Source organism: Chinchilla lanigera, unplaced genomic scaffold (genome assembly GCF_000276665.1).
Source record: "Chinchilla lanigera isolate Chin_1 unplaced genomic scaffold, ChiLan1.0 scaffold00023, whole genome shotgun sequence".
NCBI classification, from domain to species: domain Eukaryota; kingdom Metazoa; phylum Chordata; class Mammalia; order Rodentia; family Chinchillidae; genus Chinchilla; species Chinchilla lanigera.
In genome coordinates, this window is record NW_004955424.1 from 18,429,812 (window position 1) to 18,446,190 (window position 16,379).

The window sequence follows — 16,379 nt, forward strand, 5'->3', positions numbered from 1 at the left end:
ATATATATATATATATATGAATAGCTGGGATAACTGTACTGCTGATGTCTGAGTTTATATTGAAAGGAAAAGTTAATGCTTAAAATTTTTACATTTTGTCCAATTTTGCATACTTATATTTGGTAATCTGAGCAACTGATTTGAAGACAACAATATGCAATGGAACAACCACTGGTGAATTCCTACCATCTTGTCTAATGAAACTCTATATAATCTTTAATGTTTTATTTAATGATTTTTTTTTTTACTTTCTTTAATGGTTTGAACAACCTACCATTCTTACATCTGGTAATCTGAGCAACATAGGTGAAGATAGCAATATGCAATATAACAACCACTGTTAATTCTTATCATTTTGTTTTGAAACCCTGTATCACTTTTAATGTTCTTGCTTTGTTTCATTTATGTTTGTGATGTTGGTATGCTGCTATTGTTCTTTTTTATTATTTTTCTACTTTCTTTTAAAAAATAAATAAAAAGAAAAAGACAATGGATGTACCTTGAAACCATAACATTAAGTGAAATAAATCAGACACACAAGATAAATATTGCCTGATTCTCTTATATAAGAAACCTAAAATACAAATGAAGAGTGAATTAAAAGACAATAAGAAGCAAAGAGATAGATCTTTTTCAAATGAGAAGGTGATGAAGAGATAGAAGGAAGAGGAAGGTGAGATGCAGGGAATTAAACTAGAACTGAGGTCTGTTATGTACATGTACCAGCTCCCCACCAGGCATGCTACATTGTATATTGCAAACATTTACTAATAAAAAATAAAATAAAGAAAATACCTAAATCCATCTATTAGGCTCTACTTTTTCTATTGTGGTAAAAAGTGTACTACAACCATTTTTAGGAGTGCAGTTTAGTAGTACTAACTACAGTCATGAGTCACTTAATAAGGAGGTATGTTCTGAGAAATGGGTTTCTGGCAATTTTGTCATTGTACAGTTCTCAGGCTGTACTTACATGAGCCAAGATGGTTACAATGGCATTAGGCTGTACTGTATAATCTTATCCGGCCACAAACATATATGTGGCCACCATTGGCTGAAGTGTGCAACCCATCCCCAAAAGGTTTTCACATTGTAAGACTAAAATTTTATACCCATTACATAAAACTGTTTTTTTTCTCCTCCCTTCTGGCTCCTATCACTACACTGTACTTATTAATTTGACTACTGTGGATGCCTCATGTAAATGGAATCATATATTTTTTGTGACTGGCTTCTTTCACTTAGCATAATGTTCTCAAGGACTATCCATATTATAGCATGTACCAGAATTTCTTTCCTTTTTAAGGTTAAATAATATTCCACTGCATGTGATGCCACATCTTGTTTGTTTATTTATCTTTTGGTGAGAATTTGTATTGCTATGTACGTGGGTGCACACAGGTTTCTTTGAGAACCTACTTCTATTGATTTTTATAGAAGCAGTTCCTCCGCTCTTCAGAAAACATAATTATTAAAAATAACTTTAAAATGATTCCTCTTTGTAGTTAAATTTTTTACTAAAAGCTGTCTTTTTTCATAATAACCCTAATAGCTGGGTTAGTAATATTTCAGGACTAGCAATCTTTATTTCTGTCTCTGAAAAAGGACCTTATCGTTACCCACAGGCTAACCCATTTTCTTCCTATCCGAAGTCTGTGGGTGTGAATGCTTTTTTCCTCCTCTCCTTTCCACGTGCATCTGCCCCCACCTTATGACCTCTTTTACCTATGCACAGGAAAGTCCTGACCCGTCTGGGACCCACTGCACCGTTACCTGGAGGGGACCACCACCCGCCTCACCTCATTGCTTATCGTTATTATGTCATCCAGATCAATCACTGGGCACTCGCGCTGTTGTAACTATCGCTTTGATCATTTGTTACACTTTGTTAGTCCTCATCAGATCCAGGCCGCACTAATCTGAAACAGCGGCCCTCCAAAAGCAAGGCAACCTGGTGACCAGGGCCAATTACCACATTGTTTGGTTTCTAAATTAGTCCCTTCTTGGCTCTCTGATCACCATCAAGAGGCTGGTGATTCAGAAGCCAAGGGGTTGCCTGCTGCTTGTAAGTAAAGAGGGGCACCTCCCCCACCTGATTCATGCACCCCCGTCTGAGGTTCCAAGTTGAAGGTGACTCTAGTAGCCTGAGGAACATGTAGATGGTGACCTAGGGGCATAGGCTTCTCATAAAAGGAAGGCTTACTGGGGCTTCCCGTTCAAGAACATTTACATGTAAGAAGATTTTTGTCTCAGCTTGACTTCCGCAGGGGATCTTACTTTAGAACCAAGCCACAGCAGCGGCAGGATCCCATGGCTCAAAAGAAACTAGTTTTCTTCTGATCTATGCCCAGCAGTGTGCTGGAACTGGCGGTGGGGCCAGGGAAGGCAGACATAGGTTTCGGCACAACCCAGCTAGTGCTCCAGCTTGTAGCTCACATGCCTGAGGTTGCCTAGAGAAGTGGGAGAGGGCCATTTAGTAGCAAGTTAAAGGTCAACCCAAGGCATCTCTCAGCATTTCCTTTTCCTTCCTGTCAAACCTCTGACATTTATGTGCTATTTCCATGATTTTCTGTCATGGCTGATTCTTTTTATTTTACAAGTAGGATTTAAAAGAAAACCTCATCTCCTACCTTGAATGAAAAGTAAGAGTTTCAGGTCCTCTTCTCAGGAATGAGAGTCTAAAGATGCTATTTATTCTCACTCTAACTAGTGCCTACCCTTGCTGATGGGTCCATCAAGGAATTTCCCTGTTAGATTGTAGCTTCTGTCATGACTTGGTATGGGACAGGTTACTGGCCCTGAATTGTATGAATTGGACTTGTCAGATTACTACTGCAAATGAACAGGATCGTAGCTGATCCCTGCTAAGGATTTCTACTATCTAAGTGTAGTGATGCTGTGTGACGTAGGAATGACATCAGTGGTTCTTGACAGGGTAGGTAAATTCTGATAGGAGTCTTGAACAGGGCCTTTTCCCAAGTCCCCTTGGCTCATACCACCCAGATGAGTGCTCATGAGAGCTGTTGTCCATCCTTCTCACTCTCTCTGTGCACACCTCTGCCTCCTCTCTCCTAGGATATGCACCAATTCAAATGTTTTATTGGCCAAACCAATGGCATGCTTCTATAATATAGCTTCTATTCCCAAGATGTCCAGTTGGGCTTTTTCAACTGTATTAAAGCACAAACCACATTTGCTGTCTTAGATTCCACATGATGCAGTTGTGGTCAAAATAGGCACATTCCTAAGTTAGCTTTGGTAATCTCTCAAAGGGAAAGATTTAAGTATTCAAGAGAAAATTTCATAGAATGTACATAGAAGGAATTCCTGTACCTTTGACTTTACCTCCTGCTTCTCAGAAGCAGGAGGGACTTAGCTCAAGCATGCCTTTTGATTTAAAGTAAAAAGGAGATATTTTGTTTTTCAGTAAGGCAGAATATATCTTAATGTAGTAATTGAATTTGGTTCTATTTAGTCTAGTTTGATGGGGGCTGAGCTAGAATTGTGAGACCAGAATTGACATCGTTTAATACTTAACAGATGGATAGAAAATAAAAAGTTTAGGAGATAAGAATGTCAGAAGGTTACCAGCTGCTGTGGGCATACAATTAAAGGGAAATTATTTGAAAGGCTAGGTTTATGTTTACTAATACATACCTCTCCTTCTGTTGTGTTTCAGATTTACAAATTATTCTGAGTAAGACTGTCTTTTTGGTTTACTCTGAATGGCTTGCTGTGTTCCAAAACAAGGTGTTTTTGTGTTTCATGCAAGAGGGACCTTATTATGCAAAAAGATACATTTCCTCTTCGCTGGTAAAATATCTGAAATAGTATTTTGTTAGCACCTCTTTGAAGCAGCAGTCACTGATTTCTATTCTCAAATTTGAATGTTTGAAGAGCATCAAACAACTATATGAAGGTAAGTAATCTTCCTAATAGGTACACTAATTTTCATGCCACTAGATATAAAAGTCTACTTTTCAGGGGACTCACTTATACTCTGGAAAGGGCAAACTCACTATTAAAAACAAACAAAATTTTCTTCATTGAAAATTTCCTAATGGAAGCCTTTTGGCACCAAGTCCTTCTACACTGAGTCTTGGGTCTAACGGAGAATGAGTCAACATGATTCCAGGTGCTGAGGGATGACGGGAGCCTGACAGGATGAGCTGCAGAGTCCGAGGTGATGACTTCCTCAGAGATCTTCAGTCAAACCCTTCACCCATTGATTTAGTCTCTCCAGCCTTCCCATGCAGGTTCAATTGTTTAACCATTTAGCAGTGAGTTAGTTCTTGCTTGAAAAGCAGTTGAATATGTACTCAGTGCTCAATTATTATGGTTAAATGAGGAACGTTCCTTTTAAGCATATATTCTGTGAAAACCATTAAATAATTCTTTTGGTCAGGACAGTACATTGGGGTAAAAAAAAAAGGAAATAAGAGAAGTTATCATGGAAAAAGTAGAACACTTGACAAGAACTCCACGTGTAGTGGGATGGATTGGGTCTAAGGTTACATAAGATTGCCAAAGGAAAAGCAATTATGGAGAAGGCAGGAAGAGGAAGAAGAATGGGCAGGTTACTGATGGGAACCTGGCTAAACAATGGAAGTTCCAGAAACCTAAATATAAAGTCAAACATAATGGTTCCGTAAAGCACCACCTAGTAGTCATTCTCTCTTGAAAGCAAGTCATGTATAGTCAACAGTTATTCCTCGAATGTCTGGGATGTGCTTATTACTATATTAGGGTTTATAGGCAACACCAAAGTGTAGGAAACAAGGAATCCCACACCTCAAGAGTTTTATAAACTGATTGGGAAGACAAGAGTTATGTACAATGAAAGGCTGTAAGGGAGAAATGCTAACTTTTATGGAGATAAGTGCACCAGTGAAGGCTAGGGCTCTTATTAATGGAAATTTGGGGATGGTTGTCAAAGCCTTCACAATAAGATGGCATTTGACCTGGGTCTTAAAGGGATTTATTCCTCAACAATCTTGGGTAGAACAAAACTACTTTAAGCCATTTCTGTTTGAAACAAAGACTTATAGCTTCTTGTACTACGTTCCCTTTAAGGGCTGGAATTCTCTAAGTTGTATAGATGATCATCCTTTGATCCTACACTCCAACTCAATCCTAATCAATACGAGGTGGTAAAAACTCAAATGACCACAGGGAAGGGAAAAGTAACATGAAAATGTGAATCAGTAGATGGGGTACAATAAGGAGTAGTAGAGCTTGTGGTAAAAAGAGTTTTTGCCTGTCTAAAAGAATACAAGTTTAAGTTTGCATATGTGTATGTTTTCTGGCTCAACGAACTACCTCTACTGGCTGGAGTTTGGGTTATCAGTGAATAACTTGTGATTTGTATACTGCCTTTTATCAAATGTTGTTCCCTAAACTTGAGCTCCCCTCTTGAATTTCAGATTTATTTTTCTAAAAATGTAAGTCACTTGTATCTGATGTTCCCTAGATACTGTAAAGTAAGGATCTGCAAACTTCACCCTGTAGCCCAAATAAAGCCCACTCCTTCCTATATATTGGAATGCTGTCACACTTATTCTCTTATATTGTGTGCAATCTATGGCTGCCTTCTCCTTACAAAGACAGAGTGGAGTAGTTTTAGCAGACTCTGCTAGGCTTTAGAAAAACATAAAATATTTACTATCTGGTCCTTTACAGAAAGAAGTTGTACAAACTCTGCCTTGACCCAATTTATTCCCAGAAGAACTTATCCTTTTCTCCCCCAAATCAACTGTACAGTGCATCTGAGTTGATGACTTTCCCATTTACTGTGGATTCTCTGTGGCTCCTTCTACCTTACTTCCATTCCTAAGACTTGTTGCCAGACCTGACATTGCTCACACCTCTGTCCTCCTCCACATTTGCTTCTCCCGCCACATTGCTGGATTCCCATTTTCACCCCTAGTAACAGCACCTCATATTTCTTCGTAACCACCAGATTTATGCTTTTATGAAAACAAATTTGATTATGTCACTTCCCTACTTAAAATCCCTTAAGTGATGCTTATTTCCTCCTAGATAGAGTAGATTGCTATTCAAGGACACAATTCCTTTTCCTCCTTTATAACTCCACCTTCATACTTAGCTTTATTTACTTGTATTTTCTCACCTACTGTCTCTAAAATCTAGCCTACTGAAGTGTTTGCCATTGCTGTGAATGCATCAATTCCCTATGCCTCTGAAAGATGTTCACTGCTCTCTTTTAGCCCATTGTTTTTAACATCTGAGAGCCTTTTAATGCTAAAAGTTCAGTTTCAGCATCACTCCATGACACTGTCCTATTCGTGATCTCTTCTACCTCCTGCATTTGCATCCTTTTTTTTCTCCACTGCAGTCTCTTTCTGTTACTCAGAAGTCAGATTTGGCAGAAGCTGGCATTCCTCTAGGGGTCCAGCCCCAGGTCACTTCCCCTCCAGCTCCCAGAGCTTCTCAGCCGTGGACTGTAGCAGAAGAGCACTGGTTGTCTGCCTACCAAACTGCTTTTGTAGTGGCCTCACTCAGCCCTGCAGGTTGTCCAGCAGCACAGAGGGGGAGCCTCTTCTGGACTTCCTGGTGGACAGCATAGCCGCCAGAAGTACTGGTGCCATGGACCTTGGAGGACTGGAGCTGGACTCCAAAGACATCCCCTCATCCAACAGGGAAAGGAGAACTGCCAGCAGTCACTACTGTATGTAAGGGGAAAGGAGACCCTCCTGCCATAAGGTGGCCCATATGAGGTTCTTTTCCTCTTCTTCCTCTCCTTCCCCCTCCCCTTTTTTTGTACCAAGAATCAAACTGAGGATCTTGCACTTGCCAGGCAGGCGCTTGTGCCGCTGAGCTATATCCCCCACACAGCATGAGATTCTTGTCCCTCTGCAACTCCTGCAAGCACTGGCTCAACAGCTGCCCCTTCTCTTTTGGGGCCTCATCCCGCAGAGCTGTGGCGGAACTATGACCCTTCGGAGTCTGTAGGCTGCTACAATATGACTCAAATTACATTTAATTTTAAGTATATTTTGTGCTCCCTCTCTCTCCCCCTTCAAGTGTGGATTCCTTCACAGAATCCCTTCTTTTATATATCTATGTCCCTAGAGCCATCATAATGGTTCACAAAGATCAGGTGACTCAGTAAATGTTCAGTGAATTCCTGGAGCTGATTATGAGTCAACAAGCCTCTAATAAGGACTAATCTTTAACTGTTACACAATATTTACTGGAGAGCCACCCAACTTGGGCATAAGTAGTAAATACAAATTTATAGTTGATTAAGTGATGAGTTAATTCAGGAGTGGAAGAGCCTTTTGAAATGCAAATCACATCATGTCATTCCATCTTTGATGTCTAAGATGACCCTCCCCCATTGCACTTAGGGAGAAAATGCAACATTTTTGAAATGACCAGACTCAATCTGCATTAGACAGTCCAGCCCCTTCCCACCCATGCTAACTCAGGGCACTCTGGAAGTCCTGACTTCTCCCCAGTTTCCCAGAAGAACTACGCCCTCTTCTGCCTTAGGGTCCTTGTACCTGCTTTCCATCACTCAGGCACACCCTCCTACTCTTCCCCTGGCCAAATGATGTTACATTTTCCTGTCGTAGTCCAAGCTGTCTCCTCTTAGGAAATCTCTGACCTAGAATTCTCTGCTCATGATGCCTACTACTTCTCGTCAAATAACTCACAATAGTGTGCTTACTTTTTGGTTGGTGTGTTGAACATCTGTCACTCTTCCATCCTGGTGGAAAGTATGCAGGGCAGAGGTTACATCCCTTTTATTCACTAAGGACATTTCTTGCCACAAGCTGGGTGCTCAACAAGGATTTGCTAAATAAGTGAATAAATGTTAGAGGAAGCAGTTAAACTTGTCAGCAATATCTAACACAGATTAGAATGAGGAGTAACAGGGATAAGGAGAGGTAACAGAAGCAGTTGCAGCATTTGAGACAAAAGTATATCAAAATAAAGGTAATGAAATGGGGATGAGAAGGAAGAGTCCAAATTATCACCCTTTTAAGACTCTAATCTTTTCTCCCAGGAAAACTCAAGCTAAAAACCTGTAAGGTTTTTCAAGAGAAAAACCTATAAGGATGAGTGAAAAGCTTTTTTCAAAAATACACATATTAAAATAATAGCTTTCCCACAAAGTAATAACCAGCTTAAAAATACAATGGAAACAATATTCCATTCAAATAGCAAAAACAAAAAACATATCAAATAAACTATATAAAACATATGAGAGACCTTAATAATCATAGCAAGATAATAATCATAGCAAAGATGATGTTAATACATCTTCAGGTTATCATATTCTTTAGAGATAAGATTTAACCTAATTAGAGGTGAATTATAACTGCATTAATCTATACATGCAACGCAGTTTTCTTCAGGGTATTCAGTGGATTTTTGTGAAATTTAATAAACATGATTTTAAAGTTCACCTGGATGAATAAATGTTTGACAATGAAAAAAACTGTGAAGAAAAGCAATGAGAAAAACTATCATCCCATAAATTAACAATTTTAAGCATAATAATTATACTATTATGATAAATCACACAAGAATAGTCAAAGAAACTAATTGAATGAAATGAAAATTCCAGAAATAGATCTAAGCATTTATAAAAGTTTTTAATATGGTAAACAAGTGTTTCAAATCACCAAGATAAGAATGAATTATTCAAAGACATTTTGTACACTATAAAAATAGTTGAAAATTGAAATTAAATATCCACAACATACCAAAAGTCATTTTAAAGAGCTCTAAAGCATATAATAAATATATAACAAACTTAATAAACTTAGCAATTCACATAATTCATATATTTAGATATAAATGAATACAAAATAGCAAATTTTCCTCAAGAAGGGATCCTTTATGTCCAAATTTAAAACTCAGTGATAATTTATAATATATATAAATGAAACCATTAAAGTATTAAGAGAAAATATTCATATGCACTTTGGGAAGGAAAGTGCTTTCTGTAAGGGTACTAAATGCAGAAATTCGAAGGGAAGAGATCGCTATGTATTTAACTATGTAAACACTTCACATTTCCTTGATAGAAAACTCAAACAAGGTGGCACAGTACTGGCAAAGGAGGTCATCTTCTGCCATGGTGACCACAGGTCTGAATTTGCCCAGGACAGTTCGGACATACTGTACTTGTGCAGTTCTAGGGTGTCAAGTCCTTGTATCTTCTTTTTTCTCAAAAGTGTCCTAGTTTGAAGGAGAAAACATATGGTCACTCTAGACTGTTTCTTGAGTAACACAAAAGCAGGAAAGAAGGAAGGAAGAGAGGAAGGAAGGAAGAGAGGGAGGAAGGAAGGAAGGAAGGAAGGGAAGGAGGGAGGAAGGGAGGGAGGGAGGGAGGAAGGAAGGAAGGAAGGAAGGAAGGAAGGAAGGAAGGAAGGAAAGAAGGGAGGAAGGAAGGAAGGAAGAGGAAATTCAATAAAAGAAGAGGAGTAGTTGAAGCTCCCACAAGAGATGACCTCAGTCACAGTCAGGTGGGACGTTAGGTCATCAGGACCTAGGGGTTGTGAGGCTGGAAGGGGACTGGTGCCACCAGTGAGGTGAGACTCCGGGGAGAGGAGCGGGAGACTCAGTAGAGGGACCAAGGGGAACAGCATCTCTTCTGTGCCTCTTCCCTCCAGGGTTCTAGCTTTGAATGTTAACTTTCATAACTTAGATCCAAAAAAGAAAGATTTATTATCTTAAGTGTAATGTTTGCAGTAAATTTATTTAATTGTAACCTTTAAAAGAAAGTCATGTATCTGAAGTCATGCATCTTTTAATGAGAATTCGGGCAAAATTGGAACTTGCTATTAAATTTAACCAAATAACAATTCTTTGTGACAATGGTCATGGATTTTTTAAAAAGTTTTTTTGTTTATTCAACAAATATTAGTGCATCACAGCATCTCACTGTAGGACTGTATCTCTGCAGCAGTATGACAGCTGGTCCCGTCAACCTCTGCCAATATCTACATTCCCCTTTCTCCTAGCAATAAAAGTGCTGTACATAGACAGACTTTACAGCATGCATTTTCTCTCATGTTCTTATGCACAAACTCTCTTCCTTCTCTATCAGTCTGATTCCCAAAATATTCATTAGATTTCATTTCTTAGACTAGTTCCTTGCTTTCCTACATCTTCACAGGCTAATTAATTCAATATTTTTTAGAAGCTATGCAGGCCCATAATCCCAGCTGCTTGGGAAGCTGAGGTAGGAGATTCATAAGTTCAAGGTCACCCTGAGTAACCTAGTAAAACCCTGTCTCACAATAACATTTTTTAAAAAGGATTGATGATGTACTTCAGTGGTAGAATCCTTACCTAACATACCCTAGGTCCCGAGTTTAATCCCTAGTACCACAAAAAAAGGAGAGAAGAAAGACAGAGAAACAGCCATGCACACAAAGCTTTGAATGCAAGTATTTATAGCCACTTCTTTTGTAAATTGCACAAACTGGAAACAACACAATGTCCATCAATGAATGAATGAATGATACATCTACAAACAGGACTCTTACTTAGCAGTACAAAGGAGCTGATATGTGGAACAATGCAGGTAGGTCTTTAATGCATTATTCTTAGTAAATGAAATCAGATTAAAAGAGCTGTAAACTATGAGTCCATCCATATCATATCATGGAAAGAGGAAACTGGAGTCAAAAACCAGGCCAGTGATGTTGGGAGTTCTGGGTGGGAAGAAGAAATTGACTACAAATGGTGATGAGGAAACTTTTTTGGTATAACTACACACTCTGTATCTTTATTTTACAGTGTGGGGGGTTGCATCCAAGGGTGCGTGCTAGGCAAGCCCTCTACCAGTGGGCTATCCTTCCAATCTTTAATACTCTCTGCTCTGATTGTTATATGACTGTACATGTCTCCCAGAATTCAACAATCTGCGTATCTAGAAAGGATGAATTTTACTATATATAAATCAGAACTCAATCCACCTGAGTATTTAAAACTTCTGGCAGACTATTTAGGTATACACATGTAGAAACAGGAGAAAGCAAAAAAGAGAGAAGAGGACAGAAGAGAACAGAAGAGGAGAGGAGAGGAGGGGAGAGGAGAGGAGAGGAGGGGAGGGGAGGGGGAGAAGGACAAGAAAAGACATTTGGAAAGGAGAGATTTTTTTGTTAAGAATCTTTGGTAAAGCAATGTAATTTCTAGTTTACTGTAACAGAAATATGGTACTTAATTGCCTAAAATTGCCAGGTACATGTGAAGGCCATATTAGAGGAATGAAAGATCACACATAAAATTTGAGAAGGCTCCCAAAATAAGAGTAAATAAAATATATTTAAAATGAAGCCTAAGTGTCCTATGGTATCTCCACAAAGTACAAGTAAAGAGCAAAATAAAGGATCGAGAGAAGGAAATTGGGAGATCAACCTTCTGCAAATGAGAAAGGATCCAGGAGACCAAGGGATAGGGAAGGTGGGGTGAAGAAGCGGAAGTAAAAAGATTTAAGATGTGTCATGTCATGTACCTGCACCAAATTCCCACAAAGAATATAAACGTCACATATCATAAGCACAAACTAAAAACAATAATAATAATGAAATGGGGGAAGGGGGTTTAAAGTTAGAGGGAAGGAGGTAGGAGGGAGGGGAAGGTCAATAAAAAGGAATTGAGATGTTTTATATACATGTACCTACTCCCTAGGTCCAGTGGGAACTTCCCGTACTGCAAACATGCACCAACACAGTCTTAAAAAGCAGAAGTCATATCATCGTAGAGTAACACACTGAAAGTGACGCCTCCTCCTTGGCCCATCACTCAGCTGTCTTGTGAACCCCTTCTAAGCGGGGAGGCTTGTGTGTATCCGCACAGCCGTCTGAGTAAATAGGCCTATTTAGAACGCCCCCTGCCTAAACTTGAAAGACAAGGGGGTGGCAGACATTAACTCTGTTCTCAGCCCTAGTCCTGCAAAAGCATTGTCCAGTTCAGTTAGAAAAGAGGGGATGGCTGTGCATTTGCTGTTTAGAGAGGGTGAGAAAAATTAATATAAAGGATTACAGCAGAAAGCCACACAGTATTCAATTTATTTTTCAGTCAGAAAGAAGCCCCATACTTGAAAAACATTGGGCCATTAGCATGCATGGATCCAAAGACAGCACAGAAAATATTAGTATTGCAGCAAATAAAGATAACTTAGGTCACAGAAGGGAGTTGGCTAAATTATGGGCAGAGCTGACTTCTGCAAGGCCACGTCTTTCCCAGCCCCATCTTCCACCCCCTATACCCCACCTCTGTTTTGAGCACTCACATTACTGTTCTGGCTTTTTGCCCAAGAACTTGAAAATGAAAGGATAAGAAGTGAGCTTAATGCTCTTTGCTAGGCATAAGTTCCCTTTCTTCTTTAACACGGGCTCAGGAGCGCCCTTGGGGATTAAAGAGTAAGAATTCAGCCTTTTTAGAAAGAATGATTTGAGGGCAGCATCCTAAGGATTTAGTGGGAGCCATAAGACCCTGGGGTCTTTTTTTGGTCTCTGAGGTCTGTTCCCAAAAGTTTGGCCATGCTGTTTTCACATATGGGAAAACACAGGTGGAATTTTCTTTCCAATTTTATCATCCTTTGCTTAAGCCATATGCTCAAATTTCCCAGTCACTTTTGTCCAAATATATTTTCCTACTGAGGCATTACAGTTCTACCAAATCAAGATATTTTTCCTCAAAAGTGATATTTTGTTTTTTAAAATAGCATTTGTAATAAACTCTATCAGTTTGTGAATAATAACTTTATCACATTTTTAAATAGTGGTGATATCCCTCATTCCTGGCAGCCAAAAACCTAGAATTTATTTGTATTCCACAAATGCATTTTGGAATCTAGTTCCCCATAGAATTTACTGTATGTGATATGTTTCTGGACTGGTCCATATAATTGTACTGAATTAAAAGGGAAAAAAGACTATTAATAATATTTAAGTGATCAAAGACCAGAACAAAAGCTGAAGGTTTTGGAAATTATTGAGATAAAATGACAATACAAGAGGAGAAATGAAGGCTGGTAGGTCAGAGGAAAAAAATACACATCAAAACAAGCAAAATACTAAAGAATCATTTATTTTAAATGTGAGAAAAAGTGGGTAAATGGGAGAAAATGTGGGAAAATTGAACAAAAGGTTCTAGGAGGGGTTACATGGAGATTCCGAGCAGAATTTCCAGGGACTTTCAGGGGTTGGGAAACTAATGGCATGGAGGTTTATATTACATTCCTATCAAAATGAACAATTTTTTTTCTTGGAGCTGCCTGTCACTAAGGGGATCTCAAATGCAAAGTCTGTAGTGGAAACTGAAGCAAAGGAGGTCTTCCTGAGGCAAAAGGAAATTCTGGGTCTCTGACAATCTTTTCTCATTACATGGAAGCCAACATCCTTTTGGATTCTCTGTATGAATCTTCACAGGCGACTTTTTTCTCACCCATAGATTCACCTATTAATTATAATCTGATAACTCTCAACTTAGATCCTCAATTCACATCACCTTTCTTAACTTCAGACCTACCTTACGGCTCCATGGACTGGTCTCACAGATGCACCAACTAACATTTGTCCAACACACACTCATTCGTCTGAAATTTCCTCCCAGTCCCATTTCTCCCAGAGGATAAAAGAAAGCAAGCCCTCCTCTTCTTCCTGCCTTCATGGACAGCCAGATGTACTAGAGTCCACTTTGAGTTCTCTTGAAGTCTACACAGAATCAGTCCTCAAATCTCCTATTAAACGTCTCTGCCTTGCTCCCTCCTTTCCATTCCTGGCGCTACTGCCATAGTCCAGTGACCACGATAACCGGTCTTCCTGCCCGCCCCAGTCAGTTCACTTTCTAGGATGCCAACGATTGTTCCTCTGTTCAGAACCTTTCTGGGGCTCTCCCTAGCTTACCGCTGGTCTTCCCCAAAGTGAGGATGTTTGTTGCTAATTCAGCACACAGACCAGCGCAAAAGGTGGAAGACTGTGTTCGCGTTAAGTGCTCTGGACCTTGCTCTGGAGTGGCGGTCTGATTGGTTGGAAGAAGAGGAATAGGTAATGCTCAGAAATTTGCAACTTAAAGCAAGTTTAAGTGTTTTCTTAATGCGCTTATGTCTGAAAATCACTGCCTGACAAGATAAAGCCTACTCCCTTGGGTGGGTGTCCCCTCTTCCTCCCGCTCCGGCCTGGTTACTCTCAGGCCTCTGCTTCCACCACAGCACTTCTCTCTTGTTTCCTGGATATTTTTCCGGTATCTTTGTCCTATCCAGAATGTCCCTCTGGTCTCTGCCTCCTTAGTGGATGGGATTCACTTTTCAACTCCAGCGGAGACTGGCAAACTTAGGTAAAAGAAAAGTAATTATTTGTCTCCCAATTTCTGAGAGTGCTCATGACCGTTCTTAAGGTGCATTTTAAGAGCCATTTTCTATGTCTCCTTTGGTTACCATTAAAGAATCACCAGAAATCCTCAACTCCATGATCTTTATTTAAGAGTAGAATTAACTATCCCATTAGAAAACGGACATAAACAGAAGCTCACACCTGCCTCCACTGACATTTACAATGCGACCATAGCTGAGCTACATGGAAAGGGGTTTTTTACTTTTTTTCATGGCTTTGTCAAAGGAAAAACCCTGAAAAGCAAGGGTAATCATTTTTATTTGTTCTAAAACCCAAATGTATATTTTCCATCCTTTTTATTTACAATATAAAGTGCTTTTCTTAGTAAATCAACAAATATGAGTATTCATGTCACCAAGTGCTGATGATTAAAAATAATTACTTTAATGGGAGCTGGCCCAGTGCCAAACGTGATCAAGTTTTGCATTTCAAGCATGATCATGGATAATTTACATCTCCTTCTGCACCACTATCCCACTACTCTTAATGGATTCTATTTCAGTTTTTATGAATTAATGGAAATTTAGTACCTAATTCTCTGTGTTATAGTCCACCATTTGCTTTTAGAAGCCATAGAATCACACACACACACACACACACACACACACACACACACACTTTCTAAATCAGAATAGCTCAACATCTCATAATTCTTCAAGTAACTCATTTTAAAATGTTTAGGTGTCTGCTTTTCATGAGTCCTGAGAGTACAGAATGGAAGAGACTAGTGGGACCTGGTGTCGTGCCACCCAGGAGCATTCCTATGTTCTGCAGGGGGGCCTTGTACCAAACTGGTGCAATTCTCCTTCACAAACAGAGCATAGGACCACTCAAAACTCCTAGCCACAGCTTGAGGGGTTGGTGCCTTCACTGCAGACAGTACCCCTGGGTGCAAGGGAAGGTAGGGCAACCTCACTTCCTCGCTTCCTTTTTCCAAGGTTTCATATATAATGAAGATATGTCAAAACAGGGTTACAAAGCACGGTAGCAGATTTTTGAATGTTTACAGTTAACAAATTAACACCTTTAAGAAAAAAATGCAATATAATTGTATTTGCAGAAGATAATTATAGGATATATAAACAAAATATATGTTAATACCTGGTACCCTAAAGGCAGAATGGTCCAGTAAATAACCCAGTTTCTATTTGTATACTTTGTAATCCTATATGTGTATTACTATGACATTATATATGCACATGAGAGTATATCATAGTCATTTGAAGATAATATCTAAAGTAAAAATGTGATATTAGCAAATGAATACAAGGGCTGGTCTCTCTGCTTGTATTTATATAAATACCATTTGCATTTTCCTTTTTTAATTAGATCAGAGCAGGAAAAAGGGAGTCATTCCTAAGGAATTTGTTCAAAAATTGTAGCTGTAGTTAGAAAAGAAGACCCAGAAATAATACCACATCTGAGGTCCAGAGGAGAGCCTATTGGTGCTAGGGAGGGGTAACGAAAAAGTTAATGAATGAAGTTATTCTAGTCATATAAAAGTTCAGGGTAGTTCATTACAAACTTTCCTTAAATATCCTGAGCTGCACTGGCCAATGCTAATTATGAGACACAGATTTATTGACTCATTTTTATGTGTTACTTGTGCTCATCTCTGACGGTGAAGAAATATCACGGTACCTCGGCTAGTACCTCAGTGTCTTCTTCAACAGTGCTTCTGAAAGCTCAAGGTAACTTTGGAGAATTTTTTGGTGCCATTTTTCTGAAAGAGGTGACTGGGATTAAAGATGTGAGATGGATACACAGTTTATAGTAGGGTTGGGAGAAATGATTGCAGTTGTTTCATTTGCTTTGGTAAGGGAACAAATGTGTATCATATTACTACATTGGCCACCGAGGAACAAAACTCTTTTATATAATTATGAAAAAGATACTTTATTTCCCAAGGACGAGTGTTCCACTTTGGCCTAGAATGTATCTCTTGTAATTAAATGACTTTGGACAGCAACACCGCTTATTCCCCAGCCCAAGTAAATT